Source organism: Silene latifolia, chromosome X (genome assembly GCF_048544455.1).
Source record: "Silene latifolia isolate original U9 population chromosome X, ASM4854445v1, whole genome shotgun sequence".
Taxonomy (NCBI): domain Eukaryota; kingdom Viridiplantae; phylum Streptophyta; class Magnoliopsida; order Caryophyllales; family Caryophyllaceae; genus Silene; species Silene latifolia.
In genome coordinates this window covers 117393059-117406609 of record NC_133537.1, presented here as the reverse complement: position 1 = coordinate 117406609, position 13551 = coordinate 117393059, and positions in this window count along the sequence as shown.

Below are 13551 nucleotides of genomic sequence, written 5' to 3'. Positions count from 1 at the left end.
TGTATTTTGTATCATTTGTATGTTTTCACATGTAATTGAACATTAAATCCCTACTTTGACCTTATTGTATGCTAATTACGTGTCAACCGACTTAGCCTAATTCTCACATGTTAGGATTAAACTTGGATATTGCATTGCATGCATATAATCGACGATATATCGAGTATAGATGATGTCCCTAATCATTAGTAGAGGCCGCTATCGAGGCGGGCGGGATTAGGTGTTCGATCAAAAGAGCTTCCTAATACGTACCCCCACCCCTTACTCTAGATCTCTGTGAACATCCGTGTTCATTGGCATCCACGAGAGTCATTCTGGACATAGAATGCTAAGGGTAACGAGTTCTTGGTGTTCATGTCACTACTTTGTGTCTTGACATGGCACGAGGTATTCGAACGGTTCCAATTTCCCATAAAAATTGGTGGCGACTCCAACAAAAATGCAAACGCTTGTTCTCTTCCTCCCAAGCGCCCCCGTGGGCCCCCCGCTGTCCACAGTTTGGCGACTCCGCTGGGGATATTACACTTACGTGTAGCCAAGGGTGAAACTTGAACAAGGTTAGGAAATAGTTTATACAAGACAATTGTCGGTTTTCATAACTCGGTCTTCCTAGACCGTTTCATTCGGCCTTCCTAGGCCCAACCCAACCCATTCGACCAATCGTCTCGTCTAAACGGTCCTAATTCTTATTTGGGCCAAAGGATGGATAGCGATTGACGTCATCCATACCATGATGCTTACTCTTGTTTGTATCAAGGGCCTTCACTACTTGAGGAAATGGACTAGGAATCGGCCTTACTCTTGTTTGGTACGAGCCTCTCCACAGACTTCGGGTTTGATGGTTCGGTATGGCAACCCACCCTTTAAACCAAAACCCTTTTAAATGCACTCAGCATCCCGTTATAATGCTTGTATAAATGTTTGTACCTTACGTGATCACCATTTCTAAACAAAACCATGACGATTTTTGCAAAAATCAAAACCTTTTTTTAATCAAAATTTCGAAAAGGCCATTGGATTAGTGCAAAACCCAGTCAAAACTCTGTCCGTTTGTCGAGTCAAAATTCGGGCCACAAGCCCATTTCAAAACCTCACTTCGAGTCCACTCCTACAACTACACTATAGTTGGCTAGGATACACATTTTCAAAATTTTGTCCTTTCTTCAAAGCACACTCAACACAAGTGGCACACACCCACTTCACGAGTCAAAAACATTTCTTCTTTTAGCAAGTCTGTTAGAATGGTCGATCGTGTTTTGATTCGTCATCGGTCTCTTATCCAGTTTTCAAGATGCCTGGAACCAGCGAAACAAACCTCCACCAACTTCAAGATGGTAATGATCGAATCCTAGCCGCACTAGCTCAAATCCAAGTTACTCAAGACCAAGTGTATGATCGCCTTGACATCATCGAGGGCCGGATCTATGCCGTAGAGGGGAGATTGCCTCCTCATGAAAGTGAAGTAGTAGGTGACTACGCGGATGAATCCAAGGACGAAAATCCTCCCATGGGACTGATCAGTAGGAGAAAAGACTCCAATACTTAGAGGAGCAATTAATGTACCTTAAAGGGGATGACATTTATAGGGAGAATAATCGCAAGTATGAGGCCGTCAACTCCAAATTGCCAACCAACTTCAATATGATGGATATCCCTAAATTCAAGGGGCACGAAAACCCTTTGAACCACAACCGCGCCTTCAAAGATTACATGTCTATCAAAGACATCAAACCCGAGATGTTCTTAAGGATCTTTCCTTCATCTCTTGACACCATCCCGAAGCAATGGTTCTACTCTTTAGATCACAAGAAGATCGCTACTTGGGAAGATGCCGCGATCGAGTTTGCCAAGCAATATGCGGATAATGCCGAGATCCAAGTTAACATGCGCACTCTAGAGGTTCTTACCCAAAATGACAAAGAAGGATTCACCGACTTCCTAAGTAGGTGGAGGAAGACTAGTACCCAACTAGTTGAACGCCCGGATGAGGCTACCCTTGTGGAGAAGTTCGTGAACAACCTCAAACCCATTTATGCCAACCATTTGAGATACCAAAACATCAAAACTTTCAAGGACTTAACCGTAGTAGGGACAAGGATTGAAGATGACATCCGTAAAGGGCTCTTGTCCAAAACGGTAGGTCGAGGATATCAAGGCTCAACAAGTCGTTCTTACGGCTCCACTAGCAAGACTCATGAAGTTAACCTTCTCGAGCCATCCAAGAAAAGTACCCCACCAAGGAAATTCACAAACCTTGGGGATACTTACTCCAACGCTCTTAAAAGGTTAATGAAACAAGACAAACTCCAACCCATAGGACCTACTCCCGAACCCGAAAAGAAATCCAAGTTCTGGGACGAGAACTCATACTGTGAATACCATAGGGGTAAGGGGCATGACACAGAAAAATGCTACAAATTGAAAAATGTGCTTCAAGACATGATTGAAGATGGCCGACTACCAATACCGCCGGGAGGTAAACCCAACAACACTCAGAATCCTCTTGGAGTCTTAGTGATTACAAGTGACGAATCTACCTTAGATTGTTCACACCTCATTTCTCCAGTTGAAGATGAAATCCATGCAATCGAGAATGAAGGGTTCTACTCTAATATCTCCCCTACCATTTCCGACTTCATCACATGGGCAAGGAGTGTGGATAGACAAGTTTGGGAATTAGAAAATGTGGTGACAACTTTACGTGATCCCAACGCAACACCCAAGGAGCATGTGTCACTAATCTTCTCTCAAAACGCTACTATGCAAGAAATAGTCGCCGTGGTTGATAGACTAGTCGACCAAATCATACGACTAGAAGATGAAATCATGAGAATGAGGGAACTAGCTACAATCAATGGAGTTTGGGCCGATGATGATGAGGACGAGTACCTCATCGAAAACTCCCTAGTCAAGGAAATAGTCCAAAATAGTGAAGACCAAGATGTGGACCACCTAACTCGTTCGGGACGTCCATATCAAAGCACTACTCAAAATGGTCCAACCAACGTTGTCACACCAAATGATAACGAAGATGACTCCAATGACCATTTGCTCAAGCAATTACAGAAGACAAAGGCTGATCTTTCAGTCTGGCAATTAGTAGCGAGCTCATTCCCACATCGCCAAGCTTTACTGCAAGCTTTGGCCAAACTAAATGTAGCACATAACTCGACACCAGAAGATGTAGTCAACTTGGTCTTCCAAGAATCACCGAAGCTAGGTAATCCTATTACTTTCTCAGACGAGGATTTGCCACCTTTTGGCGCTAATCACAACTTAGCTCTTTACATCACTGTCATTTGTCTAAAGAAGAACGTGCCAATGACCTTGGTAGATGATGGCTCTACGGTCAACGTCATACCCCTCAAAACGGCATACAAATTAGGCATGAAAGAGTCGGATTGTACCCCTACCAATCAAGGTGTTCACGCATATGATGGTACATGACGAAGGGTGGTAGAACTTGCTAACCTAACCATAGCCACAGGGCCGATTGAGCGAAAGGTTAACTTCCAAATAGTCGACATCGAAGCTTCCTTCAACATACTCCTAGGAAGACCTTGGATTCACGCTTCCAAAGCAGTGACATCCACCCTTCATCAAAAGATCAAGATTCCACTAAATGGCAAAGTGGTGACGATCACTTCGTCACCCATCAACGCAATAATCGAAAAGAAGTCGAACAATCAAGTCCTCGCAGATCCAGTATATGAACTTGGGGGCTTCCAAAGCATAAGTGTCATAGAAATAGAATTGGCACCCTTATACTATGATCCCTACTCCAACTTGGTGGTCAACCACATACTCAAAACCCAGGGATACTTCCCTGGAATGCCTTTGAACCCTACTCGAAGAAACACCTTCGCACCATACAAGGAAGGCAACTCAAAGAGAATACTACTTGGACTAGGGTACAAACCCACTAAAGAGGAGGTTCTCGAAATTCTCGCTCAAGTTCAGAACCGTAAGTATGTAGGAGTCCAAATGCGACCCTATCTCCCTACCCTAAATGGGTACTTTGTTAAAGAAGGAAGTCTAGAACTCTTTCACGGTTTTCCCGAGCCTTGGCATTATCTCGAGAGGAAGCTAGCCGGAATCGAGATCTTTCACGATTGCTACTTCATCCCTCCAGAAACGGTTCCTACCGTCAAAACCCGTCAAGCACCTTGCTTAGACGAACAAGCTGTTAGTCTATTTTTCGGAGAAGATCGATTTGTTAGAGCCGCGCAGGATGAGATCATTACCATGATACTTCGGGACGATCACTTTAACCCCACCGCGTTAATCACAGAAACTAACGCGAGTCAGCAGAAAGGATGGAGAAAGTCAATCAAGTAGACCAACAATCAAGGAAGACTCTTCAAGCTCACCACTGGAGAAGGAGAGATGTTCAAAGGAGAACCAGAAGACGATGAATTTGAGTCAGAGTCGGAGTCAGAGTCGGAGTTTAGAGAAGTCATTAGGGAGTCTCCTCCTGTCGTCATCCCCATTCCTTCTGTTTCTGCTAGCTTAGCCTCGAGTAGTTGTAGTAGTTCGGGAAATGTCCCAACCACTATCCCTTTGCCGCCACTGACCATGGATCAGATGGCTTCTTTGTTTCAACTTTTCTCAAACTTTAATATGAATAAATCAGGTTCTGCTTACTCTTTGTGTTATCTTGAGTGCAATTCTGTTTACGATGATACTGAGGATGACCAAGACCCAGACTCGATCAAAATACCTCCCTACGTAGCCGAAGAAATACTACAGGAAAGGGAAGGGGGACCAGTAATAGAGGACACCGAACCCATCAATGTAGTGACCGAACTAGAACCCCAAGAACTTAGGATAGGGACTACCTTGAGCTCTACCGAAAGGGCCGATTTCATAGACCTCCTAAACGAGTTCAAAGACGTTTTCGCTTGGTCCTACAAGGACATGCCAGGGATCGACATGGACATCGCCGAACATAGAATCCCGATTAAGCCAGGTTTCAAGCCTGTAAAACAGAAGCTTCGACGAATGAGAACGGAATGGGCTCTAAAAATTAAGGAAGAAGTTGATAAGCAATTCAAAGCCGGGTTCATCAAAGTTTTCGAGTATTCTGACTGGGTAGCCAACATAGTACCTGTACCCAAAAAGGATGGGAGAATCCGCGTTTGTGTTGACTTTAGGGACTTAAACAAAGCAAGTCCTAAAGATGACTTCCCTCTACTACACATCGACATATTGGTGGACAATACTGCGGACCACGCATTACTATCCTTAATGGATGGGTACGCGGGTTATAACCAAATCAAGATGGCCATAGAAGACATGCATAAGACCGCCTTTGTCACTCAATGGGGAACCTATTGCTATACGGTCATGCCGTTTGGATTGATCAACGCCGGAGCTACATACCAACGCACCGCAACTACACTCTTACATGACATGATGCACAAAGAAGTTGAGGTATACGTAGATGACATGATTGTCAAATCCAAGGATAGAGAGGGGCATATTGCGAACCTTCGCAAATTTTTCGCAAGGCTACGAAAGTACAACATGAGGCTCAATCCTCAGAAATGCACATTCGGAGTAACGTCTGGCAAACTCCTAGGATACGTCGTTAGCCAACGAGGTATAGAAATAGACCCTTCCAAGATCAAGGCTCTGATCGAAATGCCACAACCTCAAACAGAAAAAGAAGTCAGAGGATTCCTGGGAAAAATGGAATATATAAGTCGATTCATATCGAAACTCAGCATGATTTGTGAGCCTATCTTCAAGAAGCTCAAGAAAACAGACCACACCATGTGGGATGATGATTGTCAAAAGGCATTTGACCGAATCAAAGCGATATTGGCTAAACCACCAGTGCTCATGCCACCTCAACGAGATCAACCTCTTGGTTTATATCTCACGGTAAATCAAACAACGACCATGGGTGCCATGCTAGCTCAAACTGTAGGAAGTGAAGAAAGGGATACCTACTACCTTAGTAAGAAGTTCTTGGAGTACGAGTGCAAATACTCACAACTCGAAAAGACATGCCTCGCTCTTGTGTGGGCAACGAAGAAGCTACGCCATTACATGCTTAGCTACTCCGTCAAAATATACTCCAAAATGGATCCAGTCAAATACCTCTTCGAGAAACCCGTCCTCAACGGACGCCTAGCAAGATGGACTTTGATGCTCTCAGAATTCGATCTCAAATACGTGCCTCTGAAAGTAATAAAAGGTCGTGCCGTTGCCGAATTCTTCGCAGAAAATCCCATCAATGATGCACAAACAATAGACACTTGGTCATTTCCAGACGAGGATATACTTCAAACTGACGTAGACTCCTGGGACCTTTACTTTGATGGAGCATAAAACTTAAGAGGATTTGGAATAGGAGTGTTGCTCATTTCTCCTGAAGGCGAGCATACACCAATCTCTGTCAAACTCGACTTCGAGGTGACAAATAACGCTGCAGAATACGAAGCTTGTCTAATTGGACTACAAGCGGCAGTGAGCTTAGGCATTAAGAAACTCCGAGTACATGGGGATTCATCTCTGATCATCAACCAAGTTACGGGATCATGGAAAATTCGAAGCGAAAGCTTAGCACCTTACCAAGCTAGAATAGACCAAGTTGCCCAATTCTTTGATCACGTGACATATCTACACCTACCTCGGGAAGAAAATCAATTTGTGGATGCTCTTGCAAAACTCGCATCTTTGATTAATATGCCAGATGACATGGTAGAGATGCCTTTATGCATCGCACGATGGTCAGAGCCAGCTTATTTACACCAAATCACCGATGAAGAGGAAATCGCGCAGGAACCCTGGTTCCAAGCAATCCTAAATTTCAAGATCAACGGTACCTATCCACCGGATATGGACAAGAGGGGACAACGTGCTATACGCCTACTAGCTTCCCAATACGTTCTCATGCAAGGAGAGTTATACAAAAGAACACCTCTTGGTGTAATCCTACATTGCCTTGATCATTCACAGGCATGAAAGGTGATGGAAGAAGTCCACGATGGAGAATGCGGTCCTCACATGAGTGGGCCCATGATGGCAAAGAAAATCACACGTTTGGGGTATTATTGGACCACAATGGAATCCGATTGCATCAAATACGTAAGACATTGCCACAATTGCCAAATCTTCGGGAATGTACAACACGTCCCTCCTTCATTGCTCTATACGATGACATCTCCTTGGCCATTTTCTGCCTGGGGAATTGACATAATCGGGAAGATAACCCCAGCCGGAACAAGTCACTATTTCATCCTAGTGGCGATCGACTATTTCACCAAATGGGTAGAAGCGGCTTCCTACACTAGTCTCACGGCTAAAAATGTGGCAAAGTTCATACAAAACAACATCATCTGTCGATACGGTTGCCCACATGAGATCATTAGTGATAATGGATCACATTTACAAGCTAAGACTGAGCAATTGCTAGCCAAGTATAAAATTAGGCATCACCACTCTTCGCCCTATAGACCACAGACTAACGGCGCGGTAGAGGCAGCAAACAAGAACGTTGTCACAATTCTCAAGAAAATGATTGACAACTATCGAGATTGGCCAAGCAAGATACCCTTTGCTTTGTGGGGATATCGTACATCTGTTAAGACGCCCACTGGGGCTACCCCTTTCTATTTGACTTAAGGCATGGAAGCTGTACAACCAGTCGAGCTAGAGATACCATCCTTGCGTATTTTACTCGAAAGTCAAATCCCAGAAGCCGATTGGAAGAGGGATAGATACGAAGAACTCATCCTCCTGGATGAACGTAGGCTACGCGCCTTGCATAATGTCCAAACATATCAAGCACGTATCAAACGAGCTTTCAACAAAAGGGTTAAGCCAAGAAACATCAAGGAAGGAGACTTAGTACTCAAATCGGGTAGAGCTCTTTTACCTGTTGACCCACGGGGAAAATTCAAACCTAATTGGGCCGGACCATTTCTAGTCAAGTCCATACTTCCGGGGTGCGGTTAGAATCACGACCCTGGCCGGAATGAGTTTTCCAACCCAACAAACCTTGACCAACTAAAACGGTACTATGCCTAGAATAGGAACAAAAACGCGCCTCGCGTAACCTCACGTGTCGCTCTTGTGGCATCAATAAACGCCCCTGGCCAAGCTGAAATAAGTTAATGTCACTTTGCTCTTGCACTTTGACAATTTTGTCGTCCTCATATCATCAAATAAACTAAACTGCACCTTTAGAGTAAGCAAAAGCTCATGCTTATTTTCTAAGTTCATTACAAGCTCTTGCTTAGAACAATTATTCTTTTACATTTACTCGAACTACGCGCAAGGGTTTGATTTCATTTTTAATGAATACGTAGGCAATCCTTTACAGGATACAACCCATTATTTTTAAAATGTAAATAGAAGGACATTTGCATTGCATTTGGAATTCGACAAGAATAATAAATAAAAAATCACAACGGTTTCATAACCACTTAACCTTTTTTATTTCATTCATTTTCTAATAATAGTACACTACATAATAAAAATAAAAATAGGCTAGGATTCTAAAAACCCCACCTTTTTATTACAACAATAATAATAATAATAAATAATAAATAAAGACTCGGGCTATTCTTCAATCTTCCCTTTGCCCTTGTCATTTTTGTCATACTTCTTGTCACGACCTCGAGCCGGACGCTCTTGCGCCACTTCGGACCTAATCACCAACGGTCTTTCTCGAGGCCTAGACTTCCCATTCTTGCCAATCACCATCTCTACGACAGGAGAGGTCTTCGGTTTCTTCGAAGGATGAACGACTCGAAACCCGGCTTCCTCCTCTCCCTCGGTCAGATGCTTCTCCTTCTCTTTTTCCACCTCGCGCACCTTATAGTCAACGGGCTCGCGCTTCCTCAATCTCTCGCGCTCTTCCGGAGTGCTAGCTTTCCTCCATCGCAGATAGGAATCCGACATCCATAAGGCATTAGCAGAAGAGTTCAAGAACCATACATTTCTTTGAGCCCATTTAATGGCCCGCTCCCTTCGGCTCTCTGTAGTAAGCGCCACGGCAGTCTGCGGGACGGTATCAAACTTCGGGATCGTCTGTTTTAGCCCAACCTGTCTCATCAGCCTTTCCGGGAAGATGCACACCATGAATTCTAAGCCAGGAATGCGCACAGATCGGGTAGGATCCAAAGAAGACACTCCAGTGACAAATTTGAGGTGCCACCATGGTACAATCCACCTAACTAAAGGGCCATCATCACTCTTCAGTTTGTTCTCCCAATAATTGCAGACTCGGGTGAAGTCCACCATGTAAAGCTTGGTCCTCATTGTAATTGAACGAGCATGATAAGAAGGAACGTGAACTGGGGGCTCGGTCAATCGAAGCCGTTCCATAAGCCAAACCTACCCAAAAGCAGGCATTAGACGAAAAAAAACAAAAAAAAAAAAAAAAAACGAAAAAAAAAAGAAAAAGAAAAATACGCGTTCTTTTATCTGCAGAATGACGGGACTTCCCAAATACGGTAGGTCGCGGTTGGCTTTTCTATTATCCAAGCCCAAAAGGATCTCTCCTAGACATAAACAAGCTGGGCTCCTGCGCAGCTCCATTTGCTCAACAAGGCCCAGAAGACGGGGATCACCTCTCAAGTCTTCATCAACATGCCCTTGGAAGACATACACATGCAACAAGCAAAACCCAAATGCCCTTCGCCTAGCAACATAAGAAACGGTGGGGTCGGCCTTGTTAATGAATCGGTCAATAAAGTCCAACATTCGCACTCCCTTCGAGGTCACTAGACGGTCCACCTCAAGTCTAGTCAACCCAAGAAAGTCTCTAACTTTGCTTTTATACCCTTGCGAGGTAGAAGGAATGGCAGGCAAGTGTTCAGGGTCCCACCCACCAATCGTAGCAATTTCTTCAGGAAATGGGCAAATATCGCCTCCAGGGAACGCAAAAACATGGTAATTCGGGTCCCAATAGTCAAGACAAGCATCCAAGAATGGTTTGACAACCTTGATAAGCTTCAAACTCAGCAATGATCCAAGATTATAGGCGCCTATATCATATTTCTCCATGTTGGAAAATTCGTTGGTCCATTCTTTTAAGCGAATCTCCAAAGTATTCATGATGAAGAGATTATTTTGAGAATTTTATGTAATAAGACGAAGAAGAGACGGAAGAATTATGTGAATAAAAGCTCCATCGACGTCTCTATTTATACTAATTTCTGTTTCCAAAAATCCGCCAGAACGGAACCACCTGGGAACAGGCGCAGCACCTGCTGCGCCTCTTCAAAGGGACGCAGCTCGTGCTGCGCCTCTTCCTCTGCTTGACTTCTATGATTTTCCGCGTTGGATCTTTCCTAATTCCTCGACGAATAATTTCCTATTCCTACGGGTTATTATTTTGGTAAATACGTGGAAATTACCATATTTCGTATTTCCTAATTCCGCGGGCACGCATTTCGAGACGATATCAACATTTTCATCATTTTACCACACTTGTATAATTTATTTTAGGAAATAATTTTCATTTTAATTCATTTTTTTTAGGAAATAATTTTCATTATAATTCATTTCAAATTTTATATGTTTATTTCATTTACATATTTCTTTCATTTCTTTTTTCATTTCATTTCTAACTTATAGGTTTCTATTTTTTTTCTTTTTTTAAGGGTAACCCTCCCTACCGTCCGGTCATTTCCGGCAAAATTTTTGCATTTTTGCGTGCTTTCGAGTCATTCTTTTTGCGCTAGTTCAGGCCATGTATATATACAAATGTATGTTTTGCGTGATTTCTATGTAAATTTCGGCAGCATGACGGCGTAAACCGTCATCTACCAAACCTGTTCAAAATTAACCTGTAGATACAAGCAACACAACCCAGCAGCAAAGGCACTCAGGCCATCTTATATACAACCAAAAAGGGAAATGTACAACAAACTGGGGGCTCGAGCCCCAAACAAAGTCCGGAATGTTCAAAATGAATGTACAAATGTACAAATGTGCAAAATACGGCCAAAATACAAACAAAAACTATACAAAACTACTGCTGGTCGCCCTCCAGCTCCGCAACTCTTGCCGCAAGAGCAGCAATCACGGCGTCTCGAACCTCGAGCTCCCTCAACAAGCGAGCTGTCTCCTCCCGAGACTGAGCCAACTCTCGCTCCAGCTCACGGTCCCCCTGTAAACAACAAAATTGGCTCATGTCAATCATTTCAAGCAATTACAAGAAAAATTGGAAAATCAAAATTCAAAAATGAAATAGGTGCAAGGTTCTTACCTGACGGCCTCGACTGCAGTAGCTCGCAGCCGGTTGGCCACCCTCCATAACGCCACGAACCGAGACGGCGCAACCTGCATTTTCATAAAAAGAAGTTCTCAATAATTGAACAAACTCAATCAAATGTGTTCTTACACAAAAATTATGCAAAATTAGAGGCTCACCCTCCGAATCGGATCTTGCCGATCGTCCAGGCCAAGATCCATCACAAATCACGTCAAAGTCACGTAGCTCGGAGATCGTCGTCCTCCCGGTCGCGTCAGTGTACTCGAGGGTCTCGGGGTACTCTGGGGGCTCGATGCCCGCCACCTCAACCTCCTACAAAAACAAATATTTCTCATTAATCGGTGATCTATCATCGTAGTTTCAAAATCAATTAAAGAAGAAGAGTAGAGATACTCACCACTACCGTCCAGTACGCCAACCTCCCGTAGAGGAACGCCGAGTAGTCCTCGCTAGGAAGAAGGACGGCGTCACCACCGACGCCAGCCAAGTCAGCCTCCCTCTCTGCCTCAGAAGGCTCCCTGAACATCGTCCTAGGAGGATCGACGGGAACCGTCAACACGTCCCGACAGCACTGACGAGCCAAGCGCTCGCCCAAGTACCACACAGGACCCATCGACGTCCGCAACAGCAGCCAGCTCGAGCTCCTAGGTCGAAGGAACTCAGCCACAAAAGAAGGCGCTCCTGCGTACTCCGCCCAAGGCCTGGGCACCCACTGGGACAAGCTAAACAAAGGAATCATTCTTATGATCAATTTAAAGGCAATATAGAAGCAAATGAATATAAGTGAGATGCTTACGCTGTCTAGATGAAGAGCGTTCACGTCCCGCCGGTAGACACCGTGAGAAGAACGCTTGCTCTTCGTTCTGCACATCACCCAATCCCTCACTACGGGATAGGCCTTCTCCAGCGGCTCCGTCCTCTTGGGCGCGAGGCCCGGAAAGTAGGAGTACACCCACGCCTGTGAAGCAAGATAGTTAATAACGATCGTTCGTGATTTGACAAAGAAAGGAATTGATTTTGGTCTAAATGAAGGTTCATACCTCCAACAGTAGTCCAGGTCCGACAGCGCCAGGAGAAGTCCCCGTCTCCATCAACTCCGGGCGAACCATGGCCCTCATGAAGCGGATGAGGACCGCAAAACCAGCAGTGACCCAGTCCCAACGCCCTAGAGAGCTCAGGTCAGAAAGGAAGGGAAGAAGCTTCGTCGACAGCCTCTCTCCCCTGTCTCCGAGGTAAATCGAAGACAGAAACAACCAGAGCCACAAACGAGCCCTCTGCTCAGCTGTACAGGGAGGAGGAGCCGTCTCCCTCCCGTCAATCGTCACCAGCACCGGGATCTTTCCCGCAAAGTAGTCTCGAACGTAGGAGCTGGGCACCAAACCCGGCACTGTGACAGCCTTCGGTGACAAGTTCCAGCCGATCAACCTCCTAGCCTCGGCCGAGTCCACCCTCATGGCAGTCTCCGGCCACTCCACAGCCTCAGTCCCACAAGGCAGACCATAAATCATGCCGTAGTCCTCCAGAGTGACTCCCACCTCACCAAAGGGCATGTGAAAAATGGAAGTCGTATCCCAGAATCGGTCCAAGAAAGCGCGGACCAGGCTAAGGTTAGCCCGCAGCTTCCTCTTCGAGATATCCCTCCAGGCCTGCACCAAGGCACCAAACGGTCCGCGCTCGATCATGGCGCGCTCTTCCACCGACAGCCGCTCGTAGCACTCCATCGCTGTCGTGTAGCCCGAGAACGACCTGATGTTCCCGGCCTCCTATTGTGATTTAAAACAAAAGCTATCTTTAGTTTTTGAATGAAAATTGGAAGAGATATGAACAAATAAACGAAAGAAGGTGAGTGATGAGTAGTGAATTCCTATTTACCAAGCTCTTCACCGTCCTGTAGGACAGGTGACCCTCTACAGCCCACAGCAAGTGCCTACTCTCCCAGGTCTCAGCCCACGCGGAAGCTCCTCTCAGCTGACGACCTCCTCGTCCGACGTCGGCCCGTCTCGGGGCCTCCTCCTCAACAGCCTCCTCCTCATGGACCTCGTCCCCAGCAGCCATCACCGCAGCGGTGAAGGCCTGCTCCAAAGCCTCCTCGACAACAACAGCGTCTATCTCCATGGGAGTCCTCCCAGAAGTAGAAGCCTCATCACCTGCAACATTAAAGCAAATTTAGGCCGCGTCTCATGACGACAAGCCTTGGTTAAGGGATTTTTTCGAGCCTTCGGAAGCCCTGAAATCGCTCTTTCTCGCCATCTTTGGCCATATTCTCACAAACCCGATCGCTCATGTGGTAATTTGGGTCAAGTCAAGCCTAATTTGAA